Genomic DNA, 8,033 nt, shown 5'->3' on the forward strand with positions numbered 1-8,033 from the left:
AAATAAGCAGGGTGACAGTATACAGCCTTGACGTACTCCTTTTCCTATTGTATAGCACTGGGAACTCTACTCAGTGCTCTGTGGTGACCTCAATGGGAAGTAAATCTAAAAAATATGGGGTATATGTATGGGTATAACTGATTCACTTTGATGTATAGCAGAAATTAGCACAATGTTGTAAAGCAATTATATTCCAATAAAAATTAATAAAAAATTATAAAATTTTATTCAACGTTAAAGGTTACTTTTCATTTACAGTTACTACAAAATATTGGCTCTGTGTTGTACAATACATACTCGAGCTTATCTTACACCTGATAGTTTGTACCTCCTATTCCCCTACCCCTAAATTGTCTCTCCTGTCTCCCAATTGGTAACCACTAGTTGCACTCATCTCACACGCTAGTAAAGTAATGCTCAAAATTCTCCAAGCCAGGCTTCAGCAGTACGTGAACTGTGAACTTCCAGATGTTCAAGCTGGTTTTAGAAAAGGCAGAGGAACCAGAGATCAAATTGTCAGCATCCGCTGGATCATGGAAAAAGCAAGAGAGTTCCAGAAAAACATCTATTTCTGCTTTATTGACTATGCCAAAGCCTTTGACTGTGTGGATCACAATAAACTGGGGAAAATTCTGAAAGAGATGGGAATACCAGACCACCTGACCTGCTTCTTGAGAAACCTATATGCAGGTCAGGAAGCAACAGTTAGAACTGGACATGGAACAACAGACTGGTTCCAAATAGGAAAAGGAGTACGTCAAGGCTGTATACTGTCACCCTGCTTATTTAACTTCTATGCAGAGTATATCATGAGAAATGCTGGGCTGGAAGAAGCACAAGCTGGAATCAAGATTGCTGAATAACCTCAGATATGGAGATGACACCACCTTTATGGCAGAAAGTGAAGAGGAGCTAAAGAGCCTCTTGATGAAAGTGAAAGAGGAGAGTGAAAAAGTTGGCTTAAAGCTCAACATTCAGAAAACGAAGATCATGGCATCCGGTCCCATCACTTCATGGGAAATAGATGGGGAAACAGTGGAAACAGTGTCAGACTTTATTTTGGGGGGCTCCAAAATCACTGCAGATGGTGATTGTGGCCATGAAATTGAAAGACACTTACTCCTTGGAAGGAAAGTTATGACCAACCTAGATAGCATATTGAAAAGCAGAGACATTACTTTGCCAACAAAGGTCCATCTAGTCAAGGCTATGGTTTTTGCAGTGGTCATGTATGCAAGTGAGAGTTGGACTGTGAAGAAAGCTGAGTACCGAAGAATTGATGCTTTTGAACTATGGTGTTGGAGAAGACTCTTGAGAGTCCCTTGGACTGCAAGGAGATCCAACCAGTCCATTCTAAAGGAGATCAGTCCTGGGTGTTCTTTGAAAGGACTGATGCTAAAGCTGAAACTGCAATACTTTGGCCACCTCGTGTGAATAGTTGACTCATTGGAAAAGACTCTGATGCTGGGAGGGATTAGGGGCAGGAGGAGAAGGGGACTACAGAGGATTAGATGACTGATAGGCATCACTGACTCGATGGACATGAGTTTGAGTGAACTCCGGGAGATGGTGATGGACAGGGAGGCCTGGCGTGCTGCAATTCATGGGGTCATAAAGAGTCGGACACAACTGAGTGACTGAACTGAACTGAGTTTGTTCTCTCTATCTCTGAGTCTGCTTCTTTTTTGTTATATTCACTAGTTTGTTGTATTTTTTGGATTCCATGTATAAGTGATATCATACAATATTTATCTTTCTCTCTCTGACTTATTTCACTTAGCATAATACCCTCCGAGTCCATCCATGTTGCTGCAAATGGCAAAATTTCATTCTTCTTATGGCTGAGTAGTGTTCCGTTGTATATATGTACCACATCCTCTTTATCCATTCATCTGTTGATGGGCCCTTAGGTTCAATAAGTCTACAAATAATAAATGTTGGCAAGGATGTGGAGAAAAGGGAACCTTTGTACACTATTGGTGGAATGTAAATTGGTGCAGCTGCTATAGAAAACAGTATGGAGTTTCCTCAAACACTAAAACTAGAATTCCCTTATGCCCAACAATTTCACTTCTGGGAATACACCTGGACAAATTCTAATTCAAAAGGATACATGCACCCCTATGCTCATAGAGGCATTATTTACAATTGCCCAGACATGGAAAGAACCTCCTTGTGGTTTTAATTTATATTTCCTTTATTGTGAGCCTGGTTGAGCATCTTCTCATATATTTAAGAGCCATTTTACAACCTTAGAAAAATTAATTTCTAGGAGTCAGCTTAAATGCTCTTCCCTAGCCTCCTGTCCCTATCATAGAGGCTTGTCAAGTCTATATAAAAAATTATCTCAAATCACTTCCTTTTCTCCACCTTGCCTGACATTACTTAAATCGCCCTGTCATGATCTCTTTTCTAATCTTTCTTCATACAGCAATTCTGTTAGAAATCCTGAACTGCATTTCCATTGCACTTAAAATAATTGCTGAGGCTCTAAGGCCCCATACAGGCCAGCCCTGCCACTCTGTCCTCAGCTTCAGCTCGGCCACTGTCCCCCCTTGTTTACTGAGCTTCCCCCCAGCAGCCTACGTTTTGTGCACCTTGGTGCCTTTCTTCTTGCTCTGCTTTTGGGAAAGCTCACAGCCCAGCTTCCTCCTGTTCATCCTCTGGTCTCAGGGTAAATGGTCCTTCCTCACAGAGAGCTTCAGCCTCTTTCATTGTGAATGAGGCTCACTCCTAGCCACCAGCATTTTCCCCTCAGAGTGGTCATCACTGCTGTTGTGATTTGCCTGCAAAAGGGACCACATTTGTTCTGTTCACATAGTAGATGCTCAATTAACTGCTCATCGACTGAGTGATTGCTTACAGTGTGGGGGCTACACTAGACAGTGTAGGAAGGGCTGTTGCAAAACACGAGGCAGGAAGAGAAAGTGACCCGTGTTTGGAGGTCAGAAAGCCCTCCCTACTCCCAGATTTAGAGGTCATGATTCAGAAGCAGCTGTCCACTCTGATCAGTGGGAAATTGACTACAGAAAAGAGCTCATGAAAAAGCAGTTTTTCTGCTTGTGGACCTTTGCTCAACTGTCTTTGTCTTTTTCCTGCTTTCTGAACACAGTAGTTAGCATCAGGCAGAGAAAACTCACCACTGAGTCCAGAGCTTCAGTTGCTATGGGAACCTCTGTTTGTCACTGTTAGGTAAGAGGATGTTCGAACAAGGTTTGGCTTCCCAGTGCTTCAGCCTCTGGTCATAGTTAGATTTCCCATTGGAAGACAGCTGATTGCTGTTCTGTTGCTTTTCCTTTGTTGCTAACTGCTTTCGTGATGACAGGTAAGTGAAAAAAGTGGACCACGGAGGTGAGGACAGAAAGAGGCTGCCCTTGCGTAGTGCCTCCGCTGGGTCTGCCTTCCATTCAACCCCAGCCCCCGTGCAGGTTAGTGGGGGATGGCCCAGGCCCTCTGTCCTGGGAACGACAGGAGAGAACGGGCCTGCGGGCTGCTGCAGTGCACACACTCTGTCTCTGGGCAGCTATGCTGCTGCAGACAGGTGGGCCCAGAGCTTCCAGGCCTCCTGATTCTTGAGAGCAGCAGCCAAAATTTAGATATTGGTGATTAGAAGGTGGGAGTGTGGGGTGGTGGAAGGAAAGATTGGGAGTTTGGGATTAGCAGATGCAGACTATTATATATAGAATGAATAAGCAATAAGGTCTTAACTGTACAACACAGGAAACCGTACTCAATATCCTGTGAAAAAAATATCAAAAAGAATATGTGTGTGTGTGTGTGTGTATATATATATATATGTATAAAGAAATAAAAACTACAATGAAATGTCACCTCCCATCAGCCAGAATGACTATCATCAAAAAATTCACAACAATAAATGCTGGAGAGAGTGTGGTGGTGTTGGTGGGAATGTAAATTGGTGTAGCCACTATGGAGAGAACAGTATGGAGGTTCTTTAAAAACTAAAAATAGAAGTACCATATGACCCTGCAGTCCCACTGCTATGCATATGTCTGGAGAAAAACATTATCTGAGAGAATATATGCACCCCAATATTCACTGCAGCACTGTTCACAATAGCCAAGACATGGAAGCAACCTAAATGTCCAATGACAGCGGAATGGATAAAGAAGATGTGGTCCATACACACAATGGAATATTACTCAGCCATTAAAAAGAATGAAATGATGCCATTTGTGGCAACATGGATGGACTTCGAGAATGTCACACTGAGTGAAGTAAGTCAGAGAAGGAAAAATATATGACATCCCTTATATGCAGGATTTAAAAAGAAATGATACAAGTGAAATTATTTACAAAACTGAAAGAGACTCACAGACTTAGAGAACAATCTTACTGTTGCAGGGAAGGAGGAAGAATGGAGGAAAGGATAGTTCGGGAGTTTGGAATGGACATGTATACACTGCTATATTTAAAATGGATAACCAACAAGGTCCTAGTGTATAGAATATAGAACTCTGCTCAATGTTATGTAGCAGCCTGGTTGGGAGGGGCGTCTGGGGGAGAATGGATACATGTATATGCCTGGCTGAGTTCCTTCTTTGTTCACCTGAAACTATCACAATATTAACAGCTATGACACAATACAAAATAAAAAGTCTAAAAAATTAAAAAATATATATAATGTATATAGTATACACATATTGATCCTTCCCTGACCAGGGATTGAACCCATGTTTCCTGCTGGGCAGGCAGATTCTTACTGCTGAGCCACCAGGGTTGGGAAGACTCCCTGTAGAAAGAAATGGCAACATGCTCCAATATTGTTGCCTGGGAAATCTGATGGACAGAATAGCCTGGTAGGCTACAGTCCGTGGGGTCGCAAAAGAGTTGGACATGATTTAGAGACTAAACAACAGCAATAAATCAACTATATTTTAATTAAAAAAGAGAGAGAGAGAACTTAAAAAAAAATTGGCAGCTAATTCAAAGAAATCAAGCTAACCCTGCAGGGTAACACACAGCACTGTGTGGGCCAGCAGGGGGGAGCCACAGGCCAGTAGGACCTGCCCTTCCTGTCCCCCTGTTAGTTACAGAGATGATGCTAGTCCCTACTTCCCCATGTTCTGGAGCTGCAGGAGCAGTTCCCCAGCTGTTTCAGCCTTTGTGAAGGGGCACTGTGGCCCCTGAGGAGCAGGTGGGCTTCTTACTTGAAAAGAATGTGGTTTACTGAATGTAGTTTTATATCCTGGGAGCATGGAGGCCACAAGGCCAGGCCTGGGAGGCAGAGGAGCTGGATGATGACTTGTCTCTGCATAAATAACAATAAGGGCTCCGTTTCAAGGTGCTAGTCGCAGAGAGGACCCTGAGAGGTAGAAACTTCCTAGAGTTTTAGAGAGGACTTTAAGGGGAGGACGGTTTGGGGGTTACATGACACTCCACTCGGCATGATGTAATTGATTTCCAGATCCAGCATCTCTCTGCTGGACCCTGTCTTCGGCCAGGTCTCTTCTCTATTTTCTTCCCCCACTTCCCCAGCGTCCTGAGGTCCCTGCTGGTGGGGGGCCACTCAGCAAGACAAACTCCTGGCTGCCAGTGGAGCAATGGTCATCCTGGACCCCTCTCGGAAGGATGGAGGTTGGGGGAGGTGATGGGACAGACCCGCTGGTCTCCGTCTGCCTTCTCAGAGCTACCCTGGGGTTGTATTTGTCTCCCTGAGCAAGCCTGTTTTGTCCCGAGGGCTCACAGGGTGGGCACCAGTGCAGGTCTGCTCGAGGTGGTTTATTTAGTCAGGGCACTTTCTTGGAAGCATCAGGACTAGACACCGGCTAACCTGAGCAGAAAAGGTATTCCTTGGAAGGCCACTGAGTAACACTCAGAACTGACTGAGAAGTCAAGCTTGGACTTAGAAAAGAACTAGGTTTGGAAAATTAACATGAACAAAGGAATGTGGGTGCAGAAATTGTAGCCAAGATGACCATGTGCCAATAGCCTGGGTGGCAAGCAGCTTTGGATGCTGCATAGCGAAGAGAGGGCAGACATCTTATATTCATATTTTCTCCTTTGTACAGCGTTTTCAGCCAAAACTGTGAACTTCAAATTGGGGTCATTTGGAAATTGGTGTATTGAGTGACTTAAAAAGTACAATACTTTTCATATAATTTTTTCCCCTGGAATTATAGCCTAAGGAAATAATTCTAAATGTGGAAACTCTTTAATTACTAAGATGTTCACTGCATTGTCAAATAGATTGTGGTATATCCACAGAATGGAAAATTATAAAGTTTATGAGGATTAATAATGAGGTGGAAAATAATTTATGGTACAAGTTTGCATGAAGAAACAGGATAGACCATTACATACACTCTGATTCACTCTTAATGTTGCAGGTATTTCCCAGATGGCATCAGCCTGCGGGGTCAGTTGGAGACTGACCTGCAGCACCTTCCTCCTATCTCCCAACACATCCCCCACCAGCCTCATGGAAGGCCCCACCTCTGGTCCTGGAAAGATGCTGGCCTCAGAAATGGCTGTCTTTTCTATACATCTAGGAGGGCTGTGGTTTGAAGATTGACCTCCCAGCGCATGTTTGCTTACCTCCGACAATCTCTCCCACAACAGAAGATTTCTCCTTCCCTGTTTTCATTCCACTTCCTGGTCATCTGAGTTGGAGTAGCAACCAGTGAGCAGGATGCTTTTAGGGTGGAGAGCATCTGTCACAGGCTGGGTGGCCTGTCTAGGTCCTTCTCTGGGGCCCCTTCTCGATCCAGAGAGAGCAGCCCTCCCAAGAGCCTTGGTGTCTGGACAACACCCAGCTTCTCTCACCACCCCTGAGGTCATCTACTATTTCTCCACCCTTTCAATCTGCTTTCTAGGCAACCAGCAGTAGAAACTCCCCAAGGTTACCCAAATTCTTTTTTGGGGGGAAGGGGAAGAAGGTGGGCCATTCTTACATATCTGAAAGAGTGAAACTTAGAGAAAGAAGACTGGCAAGTGTGTTAACAAGGCTGGTACTTAGATAATAAGGTTAGAGGTGCTCTTTCCTTTTGTTTTTCTGCACTTTTCAATTTTTCTATAATGTGCATTTATTGCTTTTATAATTGGAGAGAAGAAAGAACAGGGACTCAAAGAGGTTAGTTAATTAGCCCAAGGTTGCATCAGCTGCAGATAGATGGTTGGGAGTCAGGAACGAGGGTCGTTTCCCTGAGTTCCCAGCACAGGGTATAGGGGCTTCTCAGCAATAATTCTTTTTTTTTTTAATTTTGAGATTTTTAAAAATTGAGATATAATTGACATATAACATTGTATTACTTTTGGGCATACAACATAATGATCTAATATGTGTATATATTCCAAAATGATTATTATAATAAGTTTAGCTAATACCTATCACCACACATAGTTACATTTGTTTTTTCTTGTGATGTGAACTTTTAAGATGAACTCTCTTGGCAACTTTCAAATATACAATAGAGTATTGTTAACTATCCTCACCAGGCTTTCTGTTACATCCCCAGGATTTTGGAAGTTTGTGCTTTTTGACCACCTGGGAGTTTTTCATGGTATAATCTGCTACATCTCCATAAAAATAGTCTTGATCCCCATCGATTTAGGGCACTGATTCCCCAGCTTTCCTGACGTATATCTGACTCACTTTTGAGCAATGATTCTTACTGATCCCTTTGCTCTGTCCCCACTGGGAGAGAGCTGTGGGGGAGGTCCCTGTTGCTCTGAAATCAGTCTGTGTTCTGCCCACACTCAAGATGTGAGGGAGAATTTTAAGCTTTGTATTCCTTGCTATCTAGTTGAAGGTGACTATTTTATTGTATGAACTGTGGACAGGACTGGCTATATAATTTACAGGGCCCAGAGCGAAATGAAAATGGGTTTCCAGGATCCAAAATGACTAAGGCTTTCAAGATGATGGTGTTAGAATGTTAAACCAAGCATGGAGGCTGGAGGTGGAGGGACTTCCCTGGTGGTCCAATGGTTAAGTCTTTGCCTTCCAGTGCAGGGGGTGTGGGTTCGATCCCTCGTTAGGGAGCTAGGATCCCATATGCCTTGTGGCCAAA

Source organism: Capricornis sumatraensis, chromosome 3 (assembly GCF_032405125.1).
Source record: "Capricornis sumatraensis isolate serow.1 chromosome 3, serow.2, whole genome shotgun sequence".
NCBI classification, from domain to species: Eukaryota; Metazoa; Chordata; class Mammalia; order Artiodactyla; family Bovidae; genus Capricornis; species Capricornis sumatraensis.